General features: G+C 40.8%; 1 protein-coding gene and 1 pseudogene across 4 annotated transcripts in view; one reads left to right on the forward strand and one right to left on the reverse strand.

Moving 5' to 3' along the window:
- Positions 1-27,981, forward strand: part of HECW1 (HECT, C2 and WW domain containing E3 ubiquitin protein ligase 1) — a 426,782-nt gene that overhangs the window by 18,617 nt on the left and 380,184 nt on the right. The window lies entirely within an intron of this gene.
- Positions 13,589-14,258, reverse strand: LOC112809752 (zinc finger protein 706 pseudogene; annotated as a pseudogene).

The following is a 27,981-nucleotide window of genomic DNA, read 5'->3' on the forward strand; positions in this document are numbered from 1 at the left end:
TGAAATGGTTTCTTAAGTTCTTTTTTACCTCACCTGTCATGTGGGTTCACAAAGCCTTTTGTGCATTTATGACAGTTATTTGGAATGCAAAATAGATCCAGTTTAGGCTTTTCTACTATTTACTTTGCCACCTCTCGAAGTATGCTTTTCCCTGAATCCCCACGTGTCTGCATATTACATATTTTTTCTTTTCAGTTTATTCATCTTTGGACGGCTGATGTTTTCCAGGGGCACATAGTCTCCTGTCTGTTCTCCTGGGATCTGTGTGTATTCTGCCAGAATCAGAGGGTCCCGGGATTAACTGGAGGCAAGGTGACACACCTGGCTGCAGTCAGATTTTAATGTCTCCCGGGCATTTAGCTACTGGGGTTTATCTAGCTTCCCAGTTGTTGTATGTGTTTCTGTGATCACTGAACGGAAATTGGCTTCTGGATCACAATAGAAGGGGATGAGCTTGTAAGACTCTTCCTCTCCATTCCCAAGGGAGGCTGATTCCAATCCACTCCTGCTTTCTGCAAAGTTACCCTCTGAACAGATCACGGTTTTGCAATCCAGCCCATCCACACCGCAGCTAAGAAAGATTTCTTCCAGGGAGCGGAAAATATTGATCGGCATTATCAATTCCCGGGGCTGTGCTTTGGGAGCATTACCATCAGTGGAAGTCGACTCACACCTGTTTTGGTGGTGGCCCAATCAAGCTCAGGATTTTCCAGACCTGAGTCTGAGCCCGCTGAGACTTAAAGGCATTTCATCTGAGAAATCCTTTTATTGCTTCAAGTTTAATATGTATAAAGCCAAACTGATGACTTCTTGTGGTAATGACGTTGTAATTCTCCTAGCCCTTAAGACTTGTAGTAATGCAACCTGACCCATGTCCAAGTTAACATATAGGAGTTAAGCAGCCAGACACAAGAAGTATCACCTTCTAAATACCTTTCAGTTTGTTCCAGAATTCCATCTTTTCTGTTCTCACTGCTGCCACTCTTGTGCAAGATTTAATTACTTCCTGTCTGATCAACAAAAGAGCATTCCTGCTCATCTCCTTCACCCAGTCTCTTCTCCCCTTCCTCTCAAGAAGCATATCAATTCCAGTTTCATCTTCTTTCAACAGAACCTCAGTCATGCTACTACTTTGCCAAGGAACTGGGGTCTCCTTCATTTGGGGTCTCCTTCCTTTGATGTGTGGTATCAGGTTCAGAGACCTCCGGTAGCTGGATTCCACATTCATCTGCCCCGTATTGATTCCTACTGCTGTCAAAGATGGATACTCATCTCATTAGCAGATCTCCACACACCCATTCAGTGTTCATCCTCAGCTCTTAAAATCTTACTTATGTTGGTTTTTTTTTTTTTTTCTGCTTGGAATGCTTTCTGCATTCTTTATCTATCGCCAATTTAGATTCTGCCCCTTCCCAAAGACCAGCTCAAATCCAGTTGTCAGATTGTTCTGCCCAATACTTTTTAAAAAAAAGATTTTGACCATTATAAATTGAATAGGATTTTTATATATTTGGAAATAATGTCACTGGATTTGTATGTAACTTCTTTTATATCACTCATTTAAGTGTCTTATTTATGCTACTCCTCTAAAGAATGGCAATAAATCGACTTTATTTTTTCCCAGCTACAAAAGTCAGGATAATAGTCATCTGACTTTGAGAGGTAATGTAAGAAGATGTCATTCTTTTCTGTAGTTGAAATTGTACTGCTCATGTTGGCATAGCCCAGCTGTATGGGGACCGATGGAATGCCAGGTGAAGGTCTCATTTTATGCTTTTTACTTTCATGGCACATGTAGCCAATGGCTTAATCTCTGCTGATGATTAAATATCTCTTTACTGAAAACATGAGCTTTGTTTTGTTTCTGGTTTTTGTTTTGTTTTGGTTTCTAAAGCACAGATTACTCTAGCACTGTGGGTGAATTAATCATGAAGCAGCAGGTGGATTTTCTTCTGGGAGGCAAGGAGTTGAGGGTCTTCTTGGTGGAGTTCATTTATCATGTCCTTTCCCTCACATGTCTCCTTCCTGAATTGCTGTTATAAAAGGCCTGACTTTTCTGTCTGCACTGTACTTGTCTGCGTTATGTATTTACCACTCCCCACAGAAGCTTCATTTTCCTAATCTATGTCTATAGCATTTGCTTTCAAATTGGTGTGGTTATGCCTTAGTAAATACTGCCCTCCCTCTGAGACCAAGTGACCCATTGTTAGGACGACATTTTCTGGAGTGCTTCCCATAAAACTGCTTTAGGATGAAAATAGAGTTTATTCATGGAAAAATGGTTGGGATTTTCAAGGTCAAATAAGATGGCTCGAACAAAGAGAAACAGGTTTCTTTGTTGCAGGACTTCTCAGGGCTTTCGGCATGCAAGTTTGCGGCACAAAGCTCTAGCCGGACAGGTTGTCGGGCTGTGCACTGCGCGGCTCTGATGTGAACTGTGCCTCTTGGAAGGGTCCAGTGACAAAACCCCAGAGGGGACTTCAGCGCCATTCCAGAAGTATCTGGAGTGAGGCTCTTTTATTTTTTTAAGAATATATTTTAGAAGTAGTGTTTTTTGGGAAACACCGTGTCAAACATGGACTGTTGTCAACCCGTAATGAAGGTAAAATCGGAGGTTTGCTAGAGTTTCTCTGCCAGTTTGGCTTAAAAGTGCTCAAAGACCCCTTCTGTAGCATTATGTGTGACGAAGATGGGAGTGTTAGTCCTCATGCCCCTGGGGAGAGCATGCTGGGGGAACTCCTGTTTTCTATTTTATTAGTGCCCCGTTCTCTTTCAGAACACTTGGCACTTTGGCATTGCTTTAATAAGGTATTTTTCATATCACCTATGCCATTTTAGTTTGCTTTCTTTCTGTTTCCTCCTCTATTTTGTTAAAATAGCTTCCCTTTTTTGGTAAATTTTCTCCTTTTTATTTTTTAAATTTTCCTTGATTTAGAAGTCTAACACACTACTTGCTGTTGTTCTTCTCCACTTGCTAGTCTTTTATTTTCTTAATCCAACTTCAGTTGAATTTTATCTTAATTGTTTTGTCTCATTAATTTTGAGGGTTTTTTGGGGGAGTAGAAAATTTTCTCCCACCCTTTTAGGTTCTCTTGGCTAGTCTAATAATTAAATTAACAGAGGACAGATTAACAGGAGAAAAACAAATTTAATTACATACATATGAGAGCCCCATAAGAGCATGAGACCCAAAGAAGTGAACAAAGGCAGCTTTTATACCCATAGACAGAGAAACAATACATTTCTGAAGAACTGTCCAGACAAAGAAACTTAGGCTTGGCTACTAATTAGTGAAAAAAGCAAGCAGAGTTTGTTTACACAGCCTTCTTGGCCCTGAATTCCCTATCTCTGGTGGTAACAATGTCTCTCTAACTCCTAGTGCCCGGAGGGCACCGTTCCATGGGAAATTGTATTATCTGCTTTCAGGGGGACGGAGGATGGCCGGTGTCCTTCTTGTACCGGCTGTTTCTCAAAGTAATGTTAATTCAAAGTAGTCCATGTGCCAAAGTGGCATAGTCTGGGATGGCCTGCCCTGGACCCCATCCGTTTCATCTTTGGAAAAAGAAGTACAGTGTGGTGCTCCAGGGGCAGGTCTTGAGGTCAGAGGATGGTATTTTGCTTGCTCTTTCCACCAGCTCCTCTCTAGGTGTCTTTAGGCAAGTTGTTTAACTCCTGTCTATGCCTATTTTCTGAGCTGTAAAATGGAGTTAGTGATGAGCACTTTGAGTACTAAATCCATCTCAAGTTCTTAGCCCAGGGCCTAGGTAACAAGTGTCTAATGAAAGTTCTTCACAGCTATGTTAATATTATTGCATTTTAAGCTGTTTTGTCTCTCTTTGCTGCTAAATTTGTACGTATCTGATATTTTTGATGATTTTATTTCTTATTTTTTTCTTCCTATTCATCTCTAATCTTTGAAATTTGAGATTTTGAAATTCTTTTTTTAATTTTATCTAATCTATGTATCTCTTCATCAATTTTTTTTTTTTTTGATCTCTGTCGAATCTTGTTATTTTTATTACGGCTTCCCTTCATCTGGCTACGTGGAGAGGGATGAGGCAGAGCTGAAATTAGGAGGGTCCCAGGACCAATGAGGAGAGCACAGTTTACAAGGGCTTTTTCTTTCACACCAGGGACTGCTGCCCCTCTGAAAGCTCCCGTGTCCTTTCACGTCAGTTCTCTCGAAGAATCCTACTGTGCTCTAGTCACGGATTCCTCCAGAGTGAATGCCAATTCTCCGTTCACCAGGAGCACATCTCCGTGCTGGTGTAATGCTGTTTTTCCCTTGCAGCATGCATCCACTGCAAAGAATTCTCAAATCCATCACTTCTGGTCCTTGTCATCCTTAAATTCTTTTGTCATTTTTTTGGAAGGTAGTTTCTTAAAGGTGTCATGATCAGTCAGGCTAGTCTTAGATGGCAACGACGATTCGATATATTCCGTTCACTTTTCTCCCACAGATCAGGAGAGCCCCAGATAGTGCATGCAGTCTCTTTTGCCATTTTTCTCTTGGGTAAGGAGAAAGCTGGCTGGGCGCACGTCTGTCTGCCAGCGCTGGGTGGTGACATTTTCCGCCTCCACCCCGCACTCAAGCTTCACACCCCCTTCCCTTGTGGGGCACCCCCAGCATGACTGTGCACATGGGCCAGAAAGACCAGTAGGTGTGGATTACTGGGCCCATAGTAAGAGGAGACCCCTGAGCCTGAAGTACCTGCTGCTCTTTGCCTGAATCCACTGAGCGGAGTCCTGAGGAAGCTCCTGATTCACTGGCTCACTAGGGAGCGCCACCACATCGTTTTGGAATCCAACAGAAGTCACCTGTCCGGGAATTGCCCGAAGGCAGGGCACCTTGGCCCACTGACCGCCAAACTGCTTCACTTACGGTAGGGAGCTGAGCTACACGAGGTGATTGGCTGTGCCCTTTTGGGCAGGTAGTTTCCTTAGGGTGTGTTTTTCTTGGAATGCAGCCGAGAGCATTGACAATTCTCTTGGGTTTTAATATCATATGTGTGTGAGAAATTTAGAATTTAGAAAACTTACTTTGCCGTTTGTAAGGAACTGAGGAAATAAAAATCTTTGGTAACCGTAAGGAGAACTAACCACTTGAATTATGTCAGCCCCAGAGGGACCACTGCCAGACTCTAAATCATACCACAGGATTTTTTTGCCCCTGGTCCTAATTTAGTCTCTGGCCTTTTGGATGCAATTGACTACAATGTTTTATTCCTCCTGAGAAAATGCTCACAATACGTGTGCACTGGGGTCCGTCTGTCTGTATTTATCTATTGCCCTGTGTTGCACAGATTCTATGATGCAGAAAATTCTCTGAGAACCTGAACACTTGGGTCGACCAGCGTTGGGGTCTGATTGAGGAGTGGGATGTCAGCTTTTGTTTCTTAACATGTGACCTGGATATCCTACAGAAGAAACCCTTGAGGGAGGCTAATTAAAAATGCAGATTCCGATCTCCTGGAATGAGGTCCTGGAATCTGTCCCCTGCTGTGCCTAAAATCAGCATTTCAAAACAAGGTCCCATGCTATTCTTATGCACACTCCAGTGTTCCTGAAGCGCCGCTTTCTTTCCCAAATAGAGACTTCTTAGAAATGTATTCACACACAGAACCTACTACTGGGAATGAGGGTACCGGAAAGGAGCCTGGAGGAAGTTAGCTCCTCCTTGTGCCAGGATGATTGGCTGTTATTTTAAGGAGACCACCCTGCTTGCTCATGTTCACAAACAGAGCCAGTGCGTCCTCTTAATTTCAGCTCAGGGGTAACACCACGCTGTCTGCGCACCTCCCATATTCCTTCACTATAGGCCTGGCTTCTCTGTCCACCAAATAGGTCTTGTACATTTTTGTTTTACACTTCAAATTTGACAACACAACTTTTGGATGATCTGCCATGCTTAAATATTGGTTCTCTTAGGAACCAAATTTCAGCATCCACTTGTTAGCTTCGTGTACCTCATGCTCAGAAATGAGGGGTCCTGGTTTGTCTGGACCCCACCTCCATCCGTCAGGGAGGATGTTTTTCCTCCCCTTGTGGGGCATCCCCAGCATGACTGTGCACATGGGCCAGAAAGACTTGTAGGTGGATTACTGGGCCCATAGAAAGAGGGGACCCCTGAGCCTGAAGTACCCCACCAAACATGGCTTTGTCATCAGCTGGGATGTTGGAAAAGATCTAGCACCACATTCTATAGCAAGTTGCATGTGGCCCCTGAAGAGCAAGCACCCCATGTGCTGACTGAGACCCACACCCCCCCAAACCCTAAGGCCAGGAGAATATGACCCAGATCATATTCCTGACCTCCAGCACCCTAGCCAGCCATGCTGTCCTTTATACTTCTGGCCATACCACAGATGTGTGATGGACTCCAGCAATGAGCTCACTCACACTGTGCCCATCTACACAGGCATGCCGTCCTGTGCCTGGACCTGGCTGGCCGGGACCTGACAGATAGCCTTAGGAAATCCTCACGGAGCTTTACCACCACGCCAGGCAGGAAATTGTGTGAAGCCTCAAGGAGAAGCCCTGCAGTTTTGCCCTGGACTTGGAGCAGGGGATGGCTAGCAACCCCCAGCTCCTCCCTTGGAGAAGAGCTCTGAGCCTGGGAAGGTCAAGTGCTCACCACTGGTGACAAGTGGTTCTGCTGCCCTGGGGTTCTTCCAGCCTTCCTTCCTGGGCTTGGGATCCTGAGACATTCATGAAACTAACTGCAACTCCAGTGTGAAGTGTGACTGTCCACAACGCGTGGCATTGTATATCAATGCAGTGCTATCTGGTGGGACCACCCTGTACCAAGGTTTTGCCAATGGGATGGAGAGGGAGCTCCCCACTGACACCCAGCATGATGAAGGGTGAGATCATCATGCTTCTGAGCACAGGCTTCTGTGTGGATCGGTGGTGCCATTCCTGGCCTCACTGTCCACCTTCTGGCAGATGTGGATCTGTAAGCAGGAGAACCACAAGTCCAGCCCCTCCACCTTCCCCCCCAAATGTTTCCAGGCAGAAAGCGTGTTACCTTCTTTCTTGACAAAATCTCACTTGTGTGGAAAATGAGATGACATTGGCATGACTGAATTTATTTATTTTTTGCTGCTTGACTCAGGATTTAAAAACTGGAATGGTGAAGGTGACAGTAGTCAACTGGAATTGTATTCCCCAAAGTTCTGCAATGTGACGGAGTGTTTTGATTGTACAGTTTTGTTTTGTTTTGTTTTGTTTTTTTAGTCATTCCAAATATCATGAGATGCATTGTTCCAGGAAGTTCCATGCCTTCCCAAACACTTCCCCACATCTCCCTAAGGAGAGTGGTCCAGACCTTGCCCAGTCCACTCGGGGGAGGGTGATAGCTTTGCTTTTTATATAAAATGTGTAGTCCATTTTTTTCATCTTCTGCGTAAACGCTTGTTCTTATTTTGTTTCTTTTTTTTTTCAATTGGATACCTATTATTTAAATTTTTTTGTTATGTGTCTTTCAGCTAACATCTTTTTTTAAAGTTTTTATTTAAATTCCAATTAGTTACCATACAGTGTAATACTAGTTTCAGGTGCCCAATTTAGTGATTCAGCAATTCCATACATCACGTGGTGCTCATCACAAGTACACTCCTTAATCCCCATCACTTTTTAACCACCCCCCCACCTCTCCTCTGGTAACCATTGGTTTGTTTTCTATACTTAAGAGTCTGTTTCTTGGTTTGCCCCCTCCCTTTTTCCCTTTGCTCGTTTGTTTCTTAAATTCCACACATGAGTGAGAACATATGGTATTTGCCTTTTTCTGACTGATTTATTTCACTTAGCATAATCCTTTCTAGCTCCATCCACATCATTGCAAATGGCAAGATTTCTTCCTTTTTAATGGCTGGGTAATATTCCATTGTATATTTATACCACCTCTTCTTTTTCCATTGATCACTTGTTGGACATTTGGCTGTTTCCATAACTTGGCTATTGTAGGTAATGCTGCTATAAACATCAGGGTGCATGTATCCCTTCAAGTTAGTATTTTTGTATCCTTTAGGCAAATACCAAGTAGTGCAATTGCTGGATTATAGGGTCTTCTCCACATCCTCACCAGCACGTGTTGTTTCTTGTGTTGTTAATTTTCGCCATTCTGACAGGTATGAGGTGATACCTCATTGTAGTTTTGATTTGCATTTCCCTGATGATGAGGGACATTGAACATCTTTTCGTGTCTCTGTTGGCCATCTGTACGTCTTTTTGGGAAAAAAGGTCTATTCATGTCTTCTCCCCATTTTTTAATTAGATTATATTTTTGGGGGGTGAATTTTAAAAGCTCTTCACATATTTTGGAAAATAAACCTTATCAGATATGTCATTTGCAAATATTTTCTCCTATTCCATGGGCTGACTTTTAGTTTTGTTGGTGTTTCTTTCACTGTGCAGCTTTTTATTTTGATGCAGTCCCAATAGTTTATTTTTGCTTTTGTTTCCCTGGCCTCAGGAGACATATCTAGAAAGAAGGTCCTACAGCCAGTGTTAAAGAGGTTACTGCTTGTGTTCTTCTCTAGGATTTTAATGATTTCATGTCTCACATTAGCTCTTTGATCCACTTTGGAATTTATTTTTGTGTTTGGTATAAGATAGTGGTCCAGTTTCATTCTTTTGCACGTTGTTTCCCAATACCATTTATTGAAGAGACTTTTCCCATTGGATATTCTTTCCTGCTTTGTCAAAGATGAGTTGACCATAGAGTTGAGGGTCCATTTCTGGGCTCTCTGTTCTGTTCCATTGATCTATGTGTCTCTTTTTGTGCCAGTACCATTCTGTCTTGATCACTACAGCTTTTTAATATAACTTGAAGTCTGGAATGGTGATACCTCCAGCTTTGCTTTTCTTTTTCAAGTCGCTTTGCCTAGTTGGGGTCTTTTGTGGCTCCATACAAATTTTAGGATTGTTTGTTCAAGCTCTGTGAAAAATGGTGTTGGTATTTTGATAGGGTTTGCATTAAATATGTAGATTCCTTTGAAGAATATAGATATTTTAACAGTGTTTGTTCTTCTAATCCATGAGCATGAAATGTCTTTCCATTTCTTTGTGGCCTCTTCAATTTCTTCCATCAGTGTTTTATAGTTTTCAGAGTACAGATCTTTTACCTCTTTGGTTAGGTTTATTCCTAACTATCTTATCATTTTTGATGCAATTGTAAATGGGATGGATTCCTTGATTTCTCTTTCTGCTGCTTCATTATTGGTGTAAAGAAATACAACAGATTTCTGTACGTTCATTTTGTATCTTACAACTTTACTAAATTCATATATCAGTTCTAGCAATTTTTTGGTGGAGTCTTTTGTGTTTTCTATGTAGACTATCATGTCATCTGCAAATAGTGTAAGTTTGACTTCTTCCTTGATGATCTGGATGCCTTTTATTTCTTTTCGTCTGATTTCTGTGGCTGGGACTGTTTTGAGTGGTCAGTCATAATGACCCCTTTTCTTGCTACCAAACTTTCAACATATGAAGACTTCTGGTCTCTCTGGGCATTGGCTGAGATGGTGAGGCTGTTCACTAAAAGTGCATACCTTAAGGGGAGAAAAAAAAAAGACTTGACCAGAGTCCTTTGTTTGTCTGTAGTCTGTGACTCTAGGTTCTACCTCATAGTCACATCTGGAACAGAATGAGTTGCCTCTGTCATCGCTCCAATTTTTAAAAGGCTTGGAGGGGTCTTATTAAATTAATGGGTCAGGGCACCTGAAGCTCCTCTTTTACATAGCCTGCCACCATTTATTCTATCTATCCACGTGGATGTGTACTTTCTCCCTTATAATGCCTCAGCCTGGGCACACTCCTAGCAAGATGGCATGCATGCCCTGGGGAGGTGGGGGGAGGTTTTGCTTCTGTCCCCAAAAGCCTGGCATGTGGAGTGACCTCACCCTCCCCACGAGGGACTATGGAGGACTTCCTCAAACCCTTTGTCACACATCATTCGCAGCCTAAGAGACAAAGTACTACATCCCTCATGCTTAGATCAATGGGCATAAGTTTCCAGGTTAAGGCTGGATTTCAGGATGTCATGCAGTGTTTAGCCAAGATCTTGTCATACTTGCTCCACTGCCCACCTGGACCCAACCTGCTTTCTTGGATATGGTGGCAACTGAGCCGCCCATGGGACCATGCCTCCACAGTGTGCACCCAGATGTAGGGCTGTAATTCATTGTAATGTTTTCCCTGGGTCTCAGTCTTTTCTTCTTGTAAACCCTCAACCCCACCCTGATGTGGATGACCCAAACCTTCTGCCGTATCTCAGTGTTGTCACCAACATTGACTTGGACATCCCCAGAAAGCTCTCTGGTATGTTTCATACCTCCTCAGTTCTGGCCTGATCTGCTACCCCAAGGAGGGGCCTTCTGACAGGATGGAGATGAGAGGCACCATAACGAGAGGGTAGCTCTGAGACAGATCCTCTGGCTGCCCTTGTCATCAAGCTGGACATGAGCACTGCCCACAAATACCGAGATGCCCCCTCACGTGGATTCTCCAAGCCCACCACCTGTTCCCAGTGCTGATCACAAAGAGGAAAAGTGAGGAATCTTTGCTAAGACCAGCTGCTGTTTCTGCTGACCCACAGTGTTGATCTTCATGGAGCTGGCAGCCCTGCATGCCCCTCTGTCTGCAACCACCCTGCCCTTAGCAGGGCTATTGCCTGATGTGCGGGGAGGAAAAGTGGCAGTAAGACAGCACAGAGTCTCTCCTGCACTCACTGGGGACCTTCTCCCTTCTGCTGCAATGGCCATGTGAGGAAGGGGCTCGTTACTCCACTTCAGTGGCCCCCCTCGCTGGGGCATGGATGCTGCATTAGCACCTGGGACATCACTACCCCTCCAATTTTTCCCCTCCGCAGTGTATACTTTTTCGCTCATCTAAAGATGAGTGACCTGACTTTGGACCTTCCACCCCTTAGTGGCTCCTTCGCTCCACCCTGGTTTCCTCAAACTTTGCTTGGGGCTCATAGCCCTGTGCAGTGACCTCATACAGGAGAGTGGAGCATCTAGTGGAGTCGACTGACATGGAGGTCGAGAGAGTGGACTCTGCAGCCATCTTTAGCCGTAGCCTTGGGCATACATGTAATACAATTAACATTGTGACTGGCTCAGAGTGCCCTTAATAAGTCTTAGTAATTGTTCACTGTTACTAACAAGTGGTCATCCTACCCTCATCCGCAACTATACATAGATGTCCTGAAGTTGCTCACATGCAACATGGGGTGGAAGAGAAGGCAGGAGGAAGCATGTGAGTCAGTGGGAGGCCTGTTGTTCTCTGAGGAGCTCCAAAGCCTAAGTCAGGGATTTCATCTTTATCTCTGAATAAATTAAGATTTATGCACTCACCTGGAGGTTTATCTTCTAGTTCCTAGTTTGAAAAGAACTATTAATGAACTTACCACACATATATCCTTACCCACCCACCCACACACCCAAACAACATTGACCAGATTAGTAACAGGACATGCAAATCAGAATTTGAAAAGAGGACCATTGTTTTGGAGCAAATTTAAATCTTTCTAAAAATGTCCCATCACTTAAAGAAAGAAAACACAAAGCATACATACATTTGGGAGATGCAGTGTTTGGCTAATAGCAGGGGCTCCCCAGGGCCAGCCCAGATCTGGTTGCCAGTTTAACTTCTTGTTTCTTGCCACTTTATGACTCAAAGAAGATACTTCTGAATTTAAGAATTTTTAACAGCTTTCTATTTGAAGGGCAGGTTACTTATTTAAATTTTGTAGGCCTCACACCCCTTTCTGATTAGGTATTAATAACTTTGCTTTACCTACCCAGTTAATCTACAAAGTAGATAGGGGTCATGTGATGACCTTCTGCCAATAGAAATGCACTCTGAGGGTTGGTTTATTTATCCTCTTTAACCCAGTGGGAGCGGTCCAAGGCTACATACCCACAGTGTGGCCTATACTATTTTTTAAAAGGAAGTCCCCTATTCTTTCGTTTATCAAGCCTTTGGTTGGCTATCTGTGATTTCCAAATTGTTTTCCCCTTTAGTTCTTAATTTCAAGCCAGCTCCCTGATCAGAGCTTAGATGTAGAAGCAGGAGGCCTTAAGTAAACTTTTCATCACTAAGTGAAAAAAGTCTGTCAGGATAATATAACATTGTTTAAGTCTTTTGCTATTTTTTTTTTAAGATTTTATTTATTTATTTTGAGAGAGAGAATGAGATAGAGAGAGAGAGCATGAGAGGGGGGAGGGTCCAAGGGAGAAGCAGACACCCTGCCGAGCAGGGAGCCCAATGTGGGACTCGATCCCAGGACTCCAGGATCGTGACCTGAGCCGAAGGCAGTCACTTAACCAACTGAGCCACCCAGGCGCCCAAGTCTTTTGCTATTTTTAAATAATATTTTTCTCTCTATATAGAGATCCATATTCATTTTAGAAAATTTAAGTTTTTTTCCTATCACCGTATGAATGTACACTCACAACACACATATATTTTAACATTTTGCAAGTCCTTCTTTCCCCACTATTTATTGTGATAACGTCATCAAATAATGAGAGATTACTTTGACACTGTTCTGTTGGCTTTAGTTATAGATACACTCCAGTTTGTTTAATGAAAGTCTTGTTGCTGGGCATTTAGGTTCTTGCCAATTGTCACTGTTTTATTAATAAGATAACCTTCCTTCTAAAGAAATCTGTTTGATCTGTTTTAAATATATGACCTTTTGTGTCTGGCTTCTTTCACTTAGCATAATGTTTTTGAGGCTCCTCTGAGTTGTGGCCGGTGTCAGCACTTCATTTCCTTTTATGGCTGAATGATGCTCCATTGTATGTAGGTATTCAAATTTGCTTAGCCATTCATCATCTGATGACATTTGGGCTGTTTCTACCACCTTTTGGCTATTGTGAGTAATGCTGCCTTAACATGTCTTTGTTTCTTTTCACTTCTTTTGGGTATAAATCTAGGAGTGGAATTGTTGGGATCTTTGGTAATTCTAAGTTTAACTTTTTGAAGGATTATGGCATTTTTAAAAAACAGACTTAATTTCAGATTTACAAAAAAATTGAGAAGGTATTACAGAAAATTTCCATATATCTCACACCCAGTTTCCCCTATTATTAATATCTAATATTAATGTTACATTTGTTATAATTAATAAACCAGTGTTTATATATTATTAACTGAAGGCCATACTTTCAGATTTCCTTAATTGTTACCTAATATCTCCTTTCTGTTCTAGGATTCCATCCAAGATAGCCAATTACATTTAGTCATCATGTCCATACTTTAGATTTCCTTAATTTTTGCCTAATATCCCTTTTCTATTCCAGGATTCCCCCTAAGATAACTATTTACATTTAGTCATCTTGGCTCCTCTTGGCTGTAACAACTTCTTAGACTTTCCTTGTTTTTGACGACCTTGACCATTTTGAGGAGTGCTGGTCAGGTGTTTGTAGCACATCTGTCTATTGGAATTTCTTCTCATGATTATCCTGAGGTTGCCTGCTTTGAGTGGGAAGACCATAGAGGTAGAGCACCATTTTCTTTCTTTCTTTCTTTTTTTTGTTGTAAAATCAAAGTACTACTTTATTAAATGAGTTATTTTACACAATATGAACATCAATATAATTACAATTGTAAAAAAAATTTTTATAACAAGGATGGACTGATTTTCAGATTTCCAAATCAGAGTCAACTGTACATTTACACAGAATTGTCTTTGCATGAAGCCTGAAAGGGAACAGCATAAAAATGAGTGTTTCTGTAGCACCTTTATTTTTGCTGATCAACAGTTTGCTAGAAAAGCAGCTGCAGGTTTGTTACCTAAGTTCTGAGACAGTAGAAGAGTCAAAGGTGTCATGAATTCACCTGTAAACAACTTTATGCCTGAACATCAGCCAATTCTGGAGGAAGTGGAGTCTTAGGATGCTTGCTTTCAAAGTGCTGCTTGAAGGTCTTAGGGTCTGGCATTTGTGTCCTACAAACAGTGCAGGTATATATCAAGGCAGCTTTGGCAGCAGGCTTTTGGTCATGTCCTTGTTTCTTCTTTTGTCCAGCTTGCTTTTTGGCATTTTTCTGCCGAGACTGAATCTTCTGCTGTCCACGAGCCATATCCGGGCTGGGACAGTCTTGCGTCGGAGAGACCGCGCAGCGCGAGAGGGCCGGGGGAGGTGGCCGGAGGGAGAGGAAGGGGGAGAGCGCCCAGCACCGCTTCGGCCTCCTCCACCCGCCAAGGAGGGGAAAGAGGAGAGCACAACAGCCTGCTCCTCGCACCCACCGCCGCCACCGCCCCGCGCGCCCCTAGAGCGCCATTTTCATCACATTGTATCAAGGGTACATGCTGTCCGTGTGACTTGTCACTGTTGATGCTGACCTTGATGGCCTGTCTGAGGTGCGTTTGTCAGGTTTCTCCACTGTAAAGTCCTCTTCTTTCCACTTTCCACACAGACCTCTTTGGAAGGAAGTCACAATGTGCAGTTCATTCTTAAGGGGTCAGTACTGTGCTCTACCTCCTTGAGGGCAGAATACCTACCTACATAAATTATTTGGGATTTTTCTCCATAGGACATTTGTCTCTTCTCCACTTGATAGTTCATTCACTCATTTATTTATGTTGATATAGACTCATGAGTATTTATTTTATGCTTTAAGTTATAGTCCAATGATACTTTATTTATCTTGTTGCTCAAATTATTCCAGATTTGGGCACTGGGAGCTCTTGCAGTTGACTCTTGTGTTCTTTTGACATACCCCATCACCATGTGGGTTTTTTGGTTTGGTTTGGTTTGGTTTGAGCAGTTCCTTAGTTCCTGGCACCACAAAAGGCACTCAAGCCCATCTTGTATATTTCTGTTTCAGTGCTAGAATCAGCCATTTCTCCAAGGAGCTCTGGTTTCTTTATCAGAGAATGGAACTGGACACTGAAATCTGGGTCCTTGGTTTTATGACATTTTTGATGTTCAAAAACCCATGGCATTAAAAAACAAAAACAAAACCAAAAAAACCCATGGCATTAAACTTGATTTAGTAAAATTATTGATATTTTTACTCACTATTTTCTTGCTTTGCAAGAAGGGTAACCTTAAAATACTTTCTCCTTTCTAAGAACAGATGGATAGATGATGTAAATTAGACCAAATAACATATATGCTTTTAATTATTTCTTGGCTATATTTTTTAACATTTGAATCTTTAAGTATATAATCTATATTTTTGGTACATGGTATCAAGTAGGTGTTTTACATTTTTCCAAAATATATTACCCGTTCTCTCAATAGGATTTGTTTTCTACTTTTTAAGTAACTTTTCCTTGGTCTTTGAATCTTGAGATAACTGATTGATTAGATTACAGGTTAAGCTGTGTGAGCTCAGTCTAGTCCACACTGTTCCTTAATACAGTTGAGAGATATGTCACTGGTAAAATCAGAATTGTTTTGCCCTCCTTTTTTGTTCTATCTTAATGAACAGCTTCTAGGTGCAGTGGATGCATGTCTTCTTGCTTGGGAACTCTAGCTTCTTGCTTTGGCCATGGAGCTTTCTCTCAGTGTACCTCTGTGGAATTCCCTTATTGAAAAGCCTATCTGTTCCAATTTAGCAGGAGGTAACTTCAAACTCTCTGTTGCCCAAGTGTTACTGGGGTGTGATTGTGAGAAACACAGTACATGATACATTTTCTGAAAGATTTATGGTCTGTCCAGTACTTTTTCCATGTTACCACCAGGGCAAAATAGAGCAGAAGTGGACTGGGTCTACCAATTTTGGTCCTTTGTAGACTTGTTCTTGTGTTGGTTTTTGTCCCAACCTTGCACTATGGGTTGCTATGAGAACTAGCTGCTCTGAAACTACACTTGGATTTATCCTTTGGGGCTTTATGGTGGAAGATGTGGTCCTTTCCATCACCCTATATTTCCTTTATGCTGGTCTTAGGAAGAATTCTGATCAGATTTGTGGGCCAGCAGAAACTTCCTCAGGGTGGTTGGTGGTTAGTTTTTATCTTGTGGGCACTGTTTCCTCTACCACATGGTATTTCTGTCTCTGGTTTGGGTGATAGGAAGCTCAGAGGCAAATGAGCTTCCATGGTCCACTGAAAGCAAAATCCTTGCCTCTGACTGAATTATTCTATCCTGCTTCCAATTTTTACTTTGTCCTGATTTCCTTTTCCATTCAATTTTCTAGTTTTGGGCTTAGGGTTTCTCTACCTCTGCACTATTGATGTTCTGGGCCACATAATCCTTTCCTGTGGGAATTTGCCCTATGCTTTGTAGGATGTTTAACAGCATCCCTGGCTTCTGCCACTGGTAGCAGCACCACTTACCCCCGGTTGTAACAAGCAAATATCTCTCCAGACATTTCCAGATGTTGCCTGGAAAACAAAATCACTCCTTGGTTGAGAACCACTGGGCTATATGTATTTATGTATTTTTGGCTATAAGACAATGTATAACACTTTAAATTAATAATAAATAATGAAATGAATAAGCCTTAATGGATAAAGAAATGGGGAGTGGAACATTTACATATGGACCTTATATAGAGAGCCTAGAGCCTTTGTAAGTTGCCCAAGCATCACTGCAACTGCTCTGAACCCCTTTAAGTGTATTCACCTAGTGATTCTAGAGCAGCATTTAGTCCATGGAAGTTGTCATGTTTTTATTTATCTTTTTATTATTAATTTTTATTATTATGTTATGTTAATCACCATACATTACATCATTAGTTTTTGATGCAGTGTTCCATGAGTCATTGTTTGCGTATAACACCCAGTGCTCCATGCAGACCGTGCCCTCCTTAATACCCATCACCAGGCTAACCCATCCCCCCAAACCCTCCCCTCTAGAACCCTCAGTTTGTTTTTCAGAGTCCATCGTCTCTCATGGTTCGTCTCCCCCTCCGATTTCCCCCCTTCATTCTTCCCCTCCTGCTATCTTCTTCTTCTTTTTTCTTTTTTAACATATAATGTATTATTTGTTTCAGAGGTACAGATCTGTGATTCAACAGTCTTGCACAATTCACAGCACTCACCATAGCACACAGGAAGTTGTCATGTTTTTAAAGAGAGAGGCTTCTGAAGCAGAGAAATAGAGGGCGTGTAATGGCCCAGCCTTCTCTGGGTACTCCCACTCCACTACAGACAAACAAGACAAGTGAGTTATCAGCAGCCATCATTCGCAGGGCACTGGTCAAACCCCATGTCCACACACGAGCAGGGCTTTCCACTGCTTCCACTGCCCGGTATGGTACGATTCATAATTCAGAACATGTGGACATGGAAAATGAAGGCAAAGAACATGAGTATATCATAAAGATCATAAATGGGACATAAGAAATGGGTTATTTGGCACCTCGGGGGGACTTATTGTTTCTAAAGACTATTTTAAGGCTGCTTTATGTGCTAGTACAATTGTGTACCCCTTGAGCAACTTGCCTCTGTCTAGCAGTGGGTAATGGACATTTTGTACTTTTAAAATTTTCTGTGAAAGACCATTAAAGTTGTCTATCTTCCAAGGAAATCTTTACTAAGCTTTCAAAGCCAGAGCTAAAGAATAATAGGCAGTGCCCAGGCAAGCATTTTCATGTGCCTGTTCTGATTTTTCTAATGGCAATAGGGATTTAATCATGCAAGAATGTGTTGTGAGTTTTTGTGTGTTTTAACAACACTTCAGGCTAAGAGATTTCTCATCAGATCTGCATCAGTGCAGAGGTACAGAAACCCTAAACCCAAAACTAGAGTGAGTTTTACACTGTTTCTGCCTGTCGAGATAGCAACATAGAGCACATTTTGCCCTTTGCTCGAAGAAATGTGATTTCATTTTGCTTTCAGGGCACATTCCTTTGCAATAGAAGCACGATGTATTTTTTCTTTTGTTTTTGCAGAATAGCTGAAATAAAGGTGTTGGGAAACATTTAGAAGCATTTTTAAAAAGCAGAGTTATAAAACTCACTTCTATATTCTTCATGACTTGGGTGTCCAGAACTTGCTGACATCTGTCTGTGGACTTGTGTCAAGGGTAAGCAAAGAGTCATTCAGGGAACAACGTTACTTTAGTTTAAAATCAGGTGTGTCTTCTGTTTTGTTTTGTTTTGTTTTGTTTTGCTTTGTTAAAAAGCAAGTGTGACCCTCCAGCTGCTGACCAGGGTTCCCCAGTGGTGGCCCTCGATGGAGCTATCTCAGGATGTGATTATGAGGAGAGTTTGGGCTGGGAAGGGACCACGCACTGGCCACAGTACTCTTTCCAAAACCGTGTTTTGGTTAATTGCACAATCTTGTTTAGTTTTCAGTCTTCCTTACTTGACAGCACACATTATTTTGCTAGAGTCTCCATCTCTGTCACTAGTACTGTGCCAGGTGCAAAATAGTTTGGTTAATACATACAGGATCAATTTATATTTAGTGATATGGACAATATGCAAAAGTTTTTCCCCAAAAAGCATAGCAATCATATTCATAACAGTTGTTCCCAATTCTTGAGAACATTTTTCTTAATCTTTCGGCAGTTTTCGGTTCTCCTGGAAGTGAACTCTGAGATGCAGCTGGGTGTTTGGGATGTTTAACAGGGAGGGATGTTTAACAGGGAGTGCCTCCAGTGCTGAAATGATCATCAGGGTTGTTTTCTGTGGGGCCCAAATGGCTGGGCCTCTGTATCCTAGTCTTTGGATATGAGTCATATTTGGAAGGGCGTGACTTTGGTTGAGGCAGCTCTCTGCCATTGAGGCTGACCCTGAAGGGGCAGAAGGCAGAGGTGAAGGTACGTGCACTCTCAGCAGCTGGGCCCACACGTACATGCACATCTCTGGGTCCATTACTCCACCAGGTTCTTTCCACATACTATCTCTTGTCTTCACTGTTATCCTTAAAGTCGGTTAATATTTCCTTCAGTTTGCACATGTGGAAGCTGAAGTTCAGAGAGGTTAACAAATAAATAATATAAACTAATAATCCAATTAAAAATGGGCAAAAGACCTGAATGGACATTTTTCCAAAGAAGACATATGAATGGCCAACACACATGAAACAATGGTCAACATCACTCATCATTAGGGAAAGTCAAATTAAAACCACAATGAGATATCACTTGATATACCTGTCAGAATGGCAAAAATAAAAAAAATACAAGAAATAACAAGTGTTGGTGAAGATGTGGAGAAAAAAGAACTTTTGTGCATTGTTGGTGGGCGTGCAAATTGGTGCAGCCACTCTGGAAACATCATGGAGAGTCCTCAAAAAAAAAAGAATTATCATCATATGATCCATCAATTCCACTACTGCGTATTTACCCATAGAATATGAAAACACTAATTCAAAAAGATACACGCACCCTTATGTTTATTGCAGCTTTACTTACTATAACCAAACTATGGAAGCAGCTGAAGCATCCATCAATACATGAATGGATAAAGAAGATGTGGTGTATATACACAATGGAATATTATTCAGTCATAAAAAAGAATGAAATCTTGCCATTCAGGACAACATGAATCGACCTAGAGGGTATAATGCTAAGTGAAATATGGCAGTCAGAGAAAGACAAATACCATATGATTTCATTTATATGTGAAATTTAAGAAACAAAACAAATGAACAAAGAAGAAAAAGACAAAAAAAGCAGACTCTTAAATACAGAGGACAAACTAGGAGTTACCAGAGGGGAGGTGGGTGGGAGATGGATGAAGTAGGTGAAGGAGATTAGGAGTACATGTATTGTGATGAGTACTGAGTAATGTATAGAATTCTTGGATCACTATATTGTACACCTGAAACTAATATAACACTATATGTTAATTATACTTGAATTAAGAAAAAGAATATAATATATATATATATCATATAAGCAGTGTTAAATATTTAAATTAAATTCAGCTCTGACTTTGAAGCCTGCGTGCCTTGGGTTTCTTTTGGGAGTGAATCAACCAAGTAAGAAGAGGAGCATGAATTGGGAGTCAGGAGACAGATCGTAGACTTGCCCTGCTGCTAACTCCAAGTGTGTCTTCAATTGTCAAATCAATAAACATGGAGCTAAAATGAGCTTCAAAACACATAAATCACCCAGGAACCTTGTGAAAATGCAGATTTGATCCAACAGGTCCTGGGTGGAGCCTGAGATTCTGCATTTCTAACAAGCTCTCAGGTAATGTCAATGCTGCTGGCATCTGAGGTCTCAGAAGACCCTGAAGTCTCCTCCAGCTCTGAGATTCAGTGGGTCTTGAACACATAGGGACTGCTTGTCCTTAGAGAATAATTCCAGTTGGTAATTAGAGAAGAAATAAGGAGATAGAAAATCACCATTAGAACATCCCCTTGTAGTAATTGTTTTAGGTAAGATCTGTGGTTGGACGCTAAATTTAGAAGGTAAAAGTTTGAGGAGAAACATGATATTTGCATAATAGCAAAGCTTCTTCCCCCAGATTCCCCCAAGTATTATTGATTACAGAGGAAAAATAATAAGTTTATAGCAAGCACGACCTTCATCAAATGATCACGGTTGGTATCACCAGTAATGATATATATTGATATGCACCTCCTTATAAGATGCACTAAGAGGGACATATCATTTCTGTGTACACTTGTGTAAAACATGCAACTTTAATGTAATGAAAAAGTATTAGATGAACCCACACTGAGGGATATTCTACAAGATAGGTGACCAGAACTCTTTAAAAGTGTCATGATCATGAAAGAAAGGAAAGACTGAGAAATTGTCACTAATTGGAGGAGACCAAGGAGACATGACAAATACAACAGGGGATCTTAGATTAGATCTTGGAACAGAAAAATGATAGTAAAACATGCAAATGGAGTCTTTTGTTTATATTATTAAACAAATAGTTAGTTTTCACAAATGCATCATGGTGATGTAAGATGTTAACATTAAGGGATGTTTGGTGGAAAGTAAACTGGAACTCTGTTCTATTTTTTCAACTTTTCTATAAGTCTAAATTATTTAAAACTAAAAAAATTTAAAAAGTAAACACACCTATAGGCATATTCTTCAAAAATTTTCAGCCATTTTTACATGCAAAAACACATACACAATAGAGTAGTTTAGACTTTATATATCATATTATGTGAATAATGATGGTTTTTTACTTTTCTATTATTCATACCTCTTTTTCTTCCACAGAAGCTAGAGCTCAAGCAATTCAAAATTATTGTGGTGGTCTTAGATATCCTGGTAGAATTGCTGACTCTAGAGGTTTTAAAGTCAAAAATAATGATAACAAACATTTAGTGTGTTTACTGCAAAACCAAGTGCTGTGCTAAATGCTTTATTCTGCCCAATAACCTGTTATTATTGCTAATTTACAGAAAAGCAAGTATTTGGAGAAGTAAAATAGCTTGCTCAAATTCATAGTAATTTGTAAAGCCAGGATTTGAACCAAGGTTATGTAACTTTGGAACCTTAGCTTTTAGTTACATTGCCCATAACACTGCTGCATAATAATAACAATTGATTTCAGATTTTTTTAACATGGAAGGAAAGGTACCATCACTGGACCAACATTTTATAGAGATCAGAATGACCAAGAAATCAACCAGTGGATGATCCTCAACCCGGTACAGGCAAAGTAAGGTGTCCAGAGAAGATGGGTGTCTTAGGAGATCCCTCAAAATCCTGGCTCTGAGTCACTAGTTTGGGAGAGTTGGGGTAGGTGATGAAGGACTTAGGTATCTGTCGTCTGTCTTTGCATACCCCCCTCCCCCGCACAGGTAGCTGTGGCCTTGCCCCCAGGCTCCACTTGGTAGCCGACTCACTAGGTGCAGTGGGCATGGGCCACTGCTGGCTCCTATCTGGGCAAAAAGAAAGGAGGTCTCTACTGACTATGCTCACACGACAAATACAGAAAAGAGAAAGAAAAATCGGTTCAGGTGTTCTTCCTGGACTTCCTCTGGGCACCCAAAACTCTGACTGCAGAGATGTCCCATTGGTCCCAAACAGAGCCTGGAGGACTGAGTGGGGTTGAAGGGCCAAAGACCTCAGTAAAGTGGACAGAATTCATAACTTCTGCCTATGTCCTTTCACCCCCCAGGTGACACTCAGGGTAATAACATTTATCTCATAGAATTATTTTGGGGTTTGCATGAGATAACATTATATTATTTAGCACTATGCCTAGCACACAGAAAGTGCTTAGTAAAACCTGTTCTTGTAAAAACGATTGATTTATATTTTCACTTGGTAAATATGGGCAAACAATGAAGAATCTTAACTGAAGACACTTGAAAAGAAGCAGCAGGTCAAATTGATGGGGGTAAGATACGACATGTTCAGGGAAAACGCATAAAATAGAATGAATCTTAAAAAAAAAAAGAGGAGGCATTTAAATACACCCCAATTAGCTATCTCAATGATAGTTGAGGGGGATATTGGGCCAGAAAATAGGCTGCTATGAAAAAGGAAATTGAAAATTTGCTTGCTGACAGAGCCCCACCAATACTGGCAATAAATACCAATTAAGCACTGCTAGGATTGAGTTGGAGAGTTAGAATCTAATTTAAGGAATTTTCACAGAACATGGAGTGAAAATGTAAATAAACAGGCATTATAAAAAATAAATAACTAAAAGGATAGGTTTAGGGTATCTAACATACATTTATTCTCCTCACTCTGACTTGGAGCAGGTAGAGAGGTAGCGACATTTAAAGATATATAGAAGAAAAAAAAAAATTTTAAGGTAGTTGAAGAAAATTTACCTGTGCTAAAGAAAGAGTTGAAGTTTCTGGTAGAAAAGCCACCCTGAAGGTTGCCTGGCTGGTTCAGTCGGTTAAGCCTCTGCCGTCAGCTCAGGTCATGATCCCAGGGTCCTGGGATCAAGCCCTGCATCAGGCTCCCTGCTCAGCAGGCGAGTCTGCTTCTCCCTCTCCCTCTGCCCTTCCCCCTGCTCATGCTCTCTCTCTTACTCACTTTCTCTCAAATAAATGAATAAAATCTTAAAAAAAGAAAGTCCTCCTGAGCCCATAGAGGATATTGAAAAAGATACACACATATAGGTATCCTAACAATATGTTTTAATTTCATAGGAAAAGAGAAAAATTCATAAACATTTAAATTAAAAAAAACGATGGACAAGACCAGTAGTGTTATCAAACAGCTCGTTTGCTTCACTAATTGCCTGGTGACAAAGGAACAAGATTCACCATGATTGTGAGGTTAGAGTATTTCATGTAGACAAAGTAGTATTCATATAGCCACACAAAAGGATATACTTTGTGACATGTCAGTATCGTGGAAATGTTTTATCAGTGCATTATTTCTGGAAAAATGTTCAAGGAAAAAAAAGTCAGTACATACAGGAAACAGTATTAAGCACTAAAGCCACTAATTTCATAGATTAGCCAAAATTTGTTTTAAAACATATACTTGGAGAAAGTTTAATATAACCCTGATAAAAAAAAATCCTAAAATAAGAGACATAAAGGAACAGTATCATCATAATCTGGGACTAAAGTTCCAACTGGTTTAAAAAATTTGTATGGTGGTGAACTAAATATTTCATTTTTAATTTTAAGAGCTTTATATTACTCTTTTTTGCTCTTTTTTACAGACTCCTGTTCTTGTTTCATGGATGAACTCTCTCATATAACATTACTTTTTCCCCCTTGCTGTTAGTTTTCTTCTGTTCCTTGATGTCTTTTTCTTTCAAATCCTTTTAACATGCTTGTTTATTTTAATCTCTATATTTCCTCCTAGAAGCTTGTCTGCAAATATATGGTCATCCTTGGCTGTCTGGTCATATTGAAGAATGAGACTTAGTCTATCAGTTGATGGACCTCACTTCATCAAAAGAGCCCTCCAATTCTCATATCTCATATCTTGGGCTGGTCATTTTCTTCTGGAAGAGAAACCTCCAGACTCCTGCCTGTGGGTTTGAGCTTGACTGCTGGTGTGCTAGGAGCTCAATCAGGCAGGGGTCAGCATGGCTCCGTTCAGTGACACACCTCTCCCCTCTCCCATGCTTGGTACCTTGTAATCTGGAGCTTCTTTTAAAAACTTCCTTCTGAGGATAAACTTTCTATGTATTGCTGGGGGGTGGGGGAAAAGAACGTGAAAGTCAGCTTTCCCTATTGATGCTGTCTCCTATTTTTGGCTCCCTCTTTTTTTACTCTCTAGTTCTAGAACCTTCTGGGATTCTGTGAGGTGAATTGGCTTGTTTCCTACTGACTGCCCTCTCTTTGGGCTAGTTCTTTGGTATCTGCTATTTTTTTAAAATCGTGTTTCCCTTTACTATCCATTGTTCAAAAATGGGTGTGTGTATTAGTTCTCATTCATTGTCATTATCTCTCGTATTTTTTTGTCCTTGTGACTTCATTGCTTCTAAAGTCTTCTGCTATCTCATCAGCTTGAAAGGAGAGAGCAGAGGTAAACACATGCATTCCTTCCTTGTTTATACCTCTCAATGAACTTTGGGGTAACATTGCCACAAAAAGGCTCTTCTCCCAAAAGGAAAGTCCCATTTGGATTTTGGCTGAAGTTACATTAAATCTGTACATTACTTTGAGAAAAAAAAGAATTTCTTTTTAATACTGAGTTTTCCCACCTGGGAACATAGATGACTCGACATTCAGTTCAAGTGTCCTGGACAGCATCTCAGTTTTCTCTGCCCGGGGTGGAGCAGCTGACCAGGGGACAGTGGGGCATGGGAGGGCGTTGAAGAAAAATAAAGGTTCTTGGCCTGACCCTGCTAGGGGCGGTGTGGCATCTGACAGCTGATGACTCCATTATCCTGAACTCATTTTCCTCAGGTCCAGATGGGACATTAACAACCACCTTATGGAGATGTAGTGAGAACTAGAAAGAGTCTGTGTAAAGCACACAGAATTGAGATAAAAAAATAATGGTGCTTATTTACTGTTTCATTAACATAGGATACTTCCAGGTACATGCCTATGTATTTTGGTTTTTGTTGTTAAGGTAAATGAGATGTGTACTTTCAATATTTTCATTGTCTTTTAATAGTTTTTAAGAAAAGCAATTTCTCTTTGGAGAACTATCGTTAATCCTGATATGTAATTTGAATTACATCTCAATTCTAATAGTATTTTTAGAAGCAGTTCTTGGTTTGCCATCAATGAGGAGATTTTAAGAACGCCCTGTATTTGAGTACAGGAAGCAGGAGTGTTTAAGTCACGCTTCGGTGTTTCTTACTTCAGGCTCAATCAAAGCCCAGGCCAGAGTCCTGGTTGGGGTCTCTGCTCTTACAGCTTCTGTTATTGGTAGGTTCTAGATGCATTTTTGGAGTAGTGTTTCTTACATAGTGAAATAAGAGTCATTCTCTGTGGAAATCTTAGGGATTATCTTTTCATTTTCTTTTAAAAATTATTAACATGTGATACATACAAAGAAGATACGTAACCTCAGGGGGCGCCTGGGGATTCAGTCATTAAGCATCTGCCTTCGGCTCAGGTCATGATCCAGGGTCCTGGCATCAAGCCCCATATTGGGCTTCCTGCTCAGCAGGGAGCCTGCTTCTCCCTCTCCTGCTCCCCCTGTCTGTGTTCCCTCTCACTCGCTCTCTCTCTGTCAGATAAATAAATAAAATCTTAAAAAAAAAGAAGATATGTAACCTCAGAACTAAAACATTAATAACCATGCTGAATCCACCTGAGTGGCTCTCGCCAGTCCTCAAGTTTGTATTTTGCATGACCCGCAAAGGGTGCAGGCCGCACCACCAGGCTGTACCTTGCCGTACTTAGTGAGTCTGCATTGTACTTTCAAACCATGCAGGAAATCCATGCGCTTCTTGAAGAACAGCCTGTGGGTGACTGGCTACCTTGCGGCCTAGCCTTCAAAAAAGAACCTGTCCTTTGCTCTATCAAATGAAATCACATATAGGAAAGTCCTTAGAAATTATGAAACTGCGTATGAGTGTAAATGTCTCTATGGAGATGCTATATACTGCTATCAAATTTAGTAACTCTCTTCAGATGTCCTCAAGGAAGTGAAATTGTTTTAAACAAACAATAAACAAGAGCTCACACCAAGAGGGTTAGGATCCATGGCAACTGGAAGTGGGAAGAACAAAGGAGACTTTGGGGACAAAAATGGTTTAGAGCTTGTCAAAGACCTTTTCTGCATGAATAAAACATGCAAAGAAGAGCATACATAGAAAAGCATAGAATGAAATTAGTGAACAGGGAAAAGCAATGTATATGATAAGAAATTTGAGCTTGGGGATGCCTGGGTGGCTCAGTCAGTTGAGCGTCTGCCTTTGGCTCAGGTCATGATCCCAGGGTCCTGGGATCGAGTCCCGCATCGGGCTCCTTGCTCTGCGGGGAGCCTGCTTCTCCCTCTGCTGCTCCCCCTGCTCGTGCTCTCCCTCTCTCTCTCTGACAAATAAATAAATAAAATCTTTTAAAAAAAGTTAAAAAAAGAAACTTGAGCTTGTTAAAAATTACTATGCAGTGTTTATGGAAATTATACTTTACTTGGCAAAAGAATTATAAATATATATATTTTAAATACTTTGTATGGTAAACATCTGAAGATCAATTTAAACGTGCTATTTGATAGGCTTAACTGCGTATGTATTCCTATATTCATCAAGTATTAAATTATTGTTTTGGTCTTTCGCTACTATAATATCTCTGAGATAATAAAAGCTGGCAGGCATTTATCATGGGATACAAGGACGCCTTTTTTATGGAACAGATTTGGTAGAAACCCTTGCACTTACTGGCTTGCTGTGCTCGGATGGGCCCTGCCAACCTCATGTGTCCAGCACAATCTCACAGGTATAACGGTTAGTGAATTTATGAATGAACTGGAAAGTCATATGCTCGATGTCTTTGATTCATGGATGAAGCCATTTGAAGTGGCAAGGAACTACATTTCACTTGTCGCTTTCTTGTTTAAGTGTTTAACACAGTAAATCCAGAATGAATCCTATGACAGCCAGACAGGAAGAAAATTAGCAGCTGCAGTTAAGTACCTAAGGACCTTTAATTAGGGAATGTAAATTACACCAATTCTGAACTCTCATGAAAAGGATAGCTGACTTTTTAAAATTACCTTTTAACAAAATTATAAAAGAAACACATGATAACAAAAGTCTAATATACGAAAAACTACCATACAAAAAAAAAAAATTATTCATTACAACACTAAAACATTTTGCTGTACTTTCTTTTAGCCTGAGGCCGGAATCTACATCTTAGTCATCTTCTCCCAGAGTCTCTCAGGAAACTGGGTCAGGGCAGGCCCTCCATAGATGTTCACTGAATTAAGTGAATTAATTATGGGATGGCTTCAAGCCATTCTTTCTTCTCTCACCTTTGTTATTGGTCACTGTTAATCAATGGTTATTGCTTTTCTCTTGGTACCTATGGAAAGGGGAAACTAATGAATAAAATGTATAATAAATATGAATTTGCCACACATATTGAAATAAAAGTAACAGATATTTCAGCAGTAACTCAACTGTAATGTCAAGGAGATATATAAAGCCATCTATTTCTATGTTTCTTTCGATTATTATTCAGGTCATGATCCCAGGGTCCTGGGTTCGAGCCCCGCATCGGGCTTCCTGCTTGGCGGGAGGCCTCCTTCTCCCTCTCTTACTCTCCGAGTTTGTGTTCCCTCTCTCACTGTGTCTCTCTCTGTCAAATAAATAAAATCTTTAAAAAGAAAAAGTCACTCACTCTTTCGACTATTATCAAGAAAGAGAAACTGACATAGTAGACCACCATCAGTGAGTAAATACATTAATGACTACTAACTAATAACCTTAAGATTCATTCTTTAAACCTTTTATGGCAGTCCTTCAGACGGCCATCCAGTATTTCTAGCTCTTCATCTTTTAGGTGGTGTGTGGTAGGATTGTACTTTCCTGAGCATTGAAGTTAGTCATGGTCATGTAACTTAGGGTGGCCAATGGAATAAGAGTGGAAGTGATATATATGTATTGCCTCTAGTTGAGATTTATGAAGCTATTTAGCACATTATCTTCCCACACAGAGGTGACCCAGACAGCATGTGTTAAGCTGAAACTGCCATCAGTGTCTGATCC

The sequence above is a fragment of the Callorhinus ursinus genome, unplaced genomic scaffold (assembly GCF_003265705.2).
Source record: "Callorhinus ursinus isolate GAN/ISIS: 27379988/994484 unplaced genomic scaffold, GSC_fseal_2.0 scaffold73, whole genome shotgun sequence".
Lineage (NCBI taxonomy): Eukaryota > Metazoa > Chordata > Mammalia > Carnivora > Otariidae > Callorhinus > Callorhinus ursinus.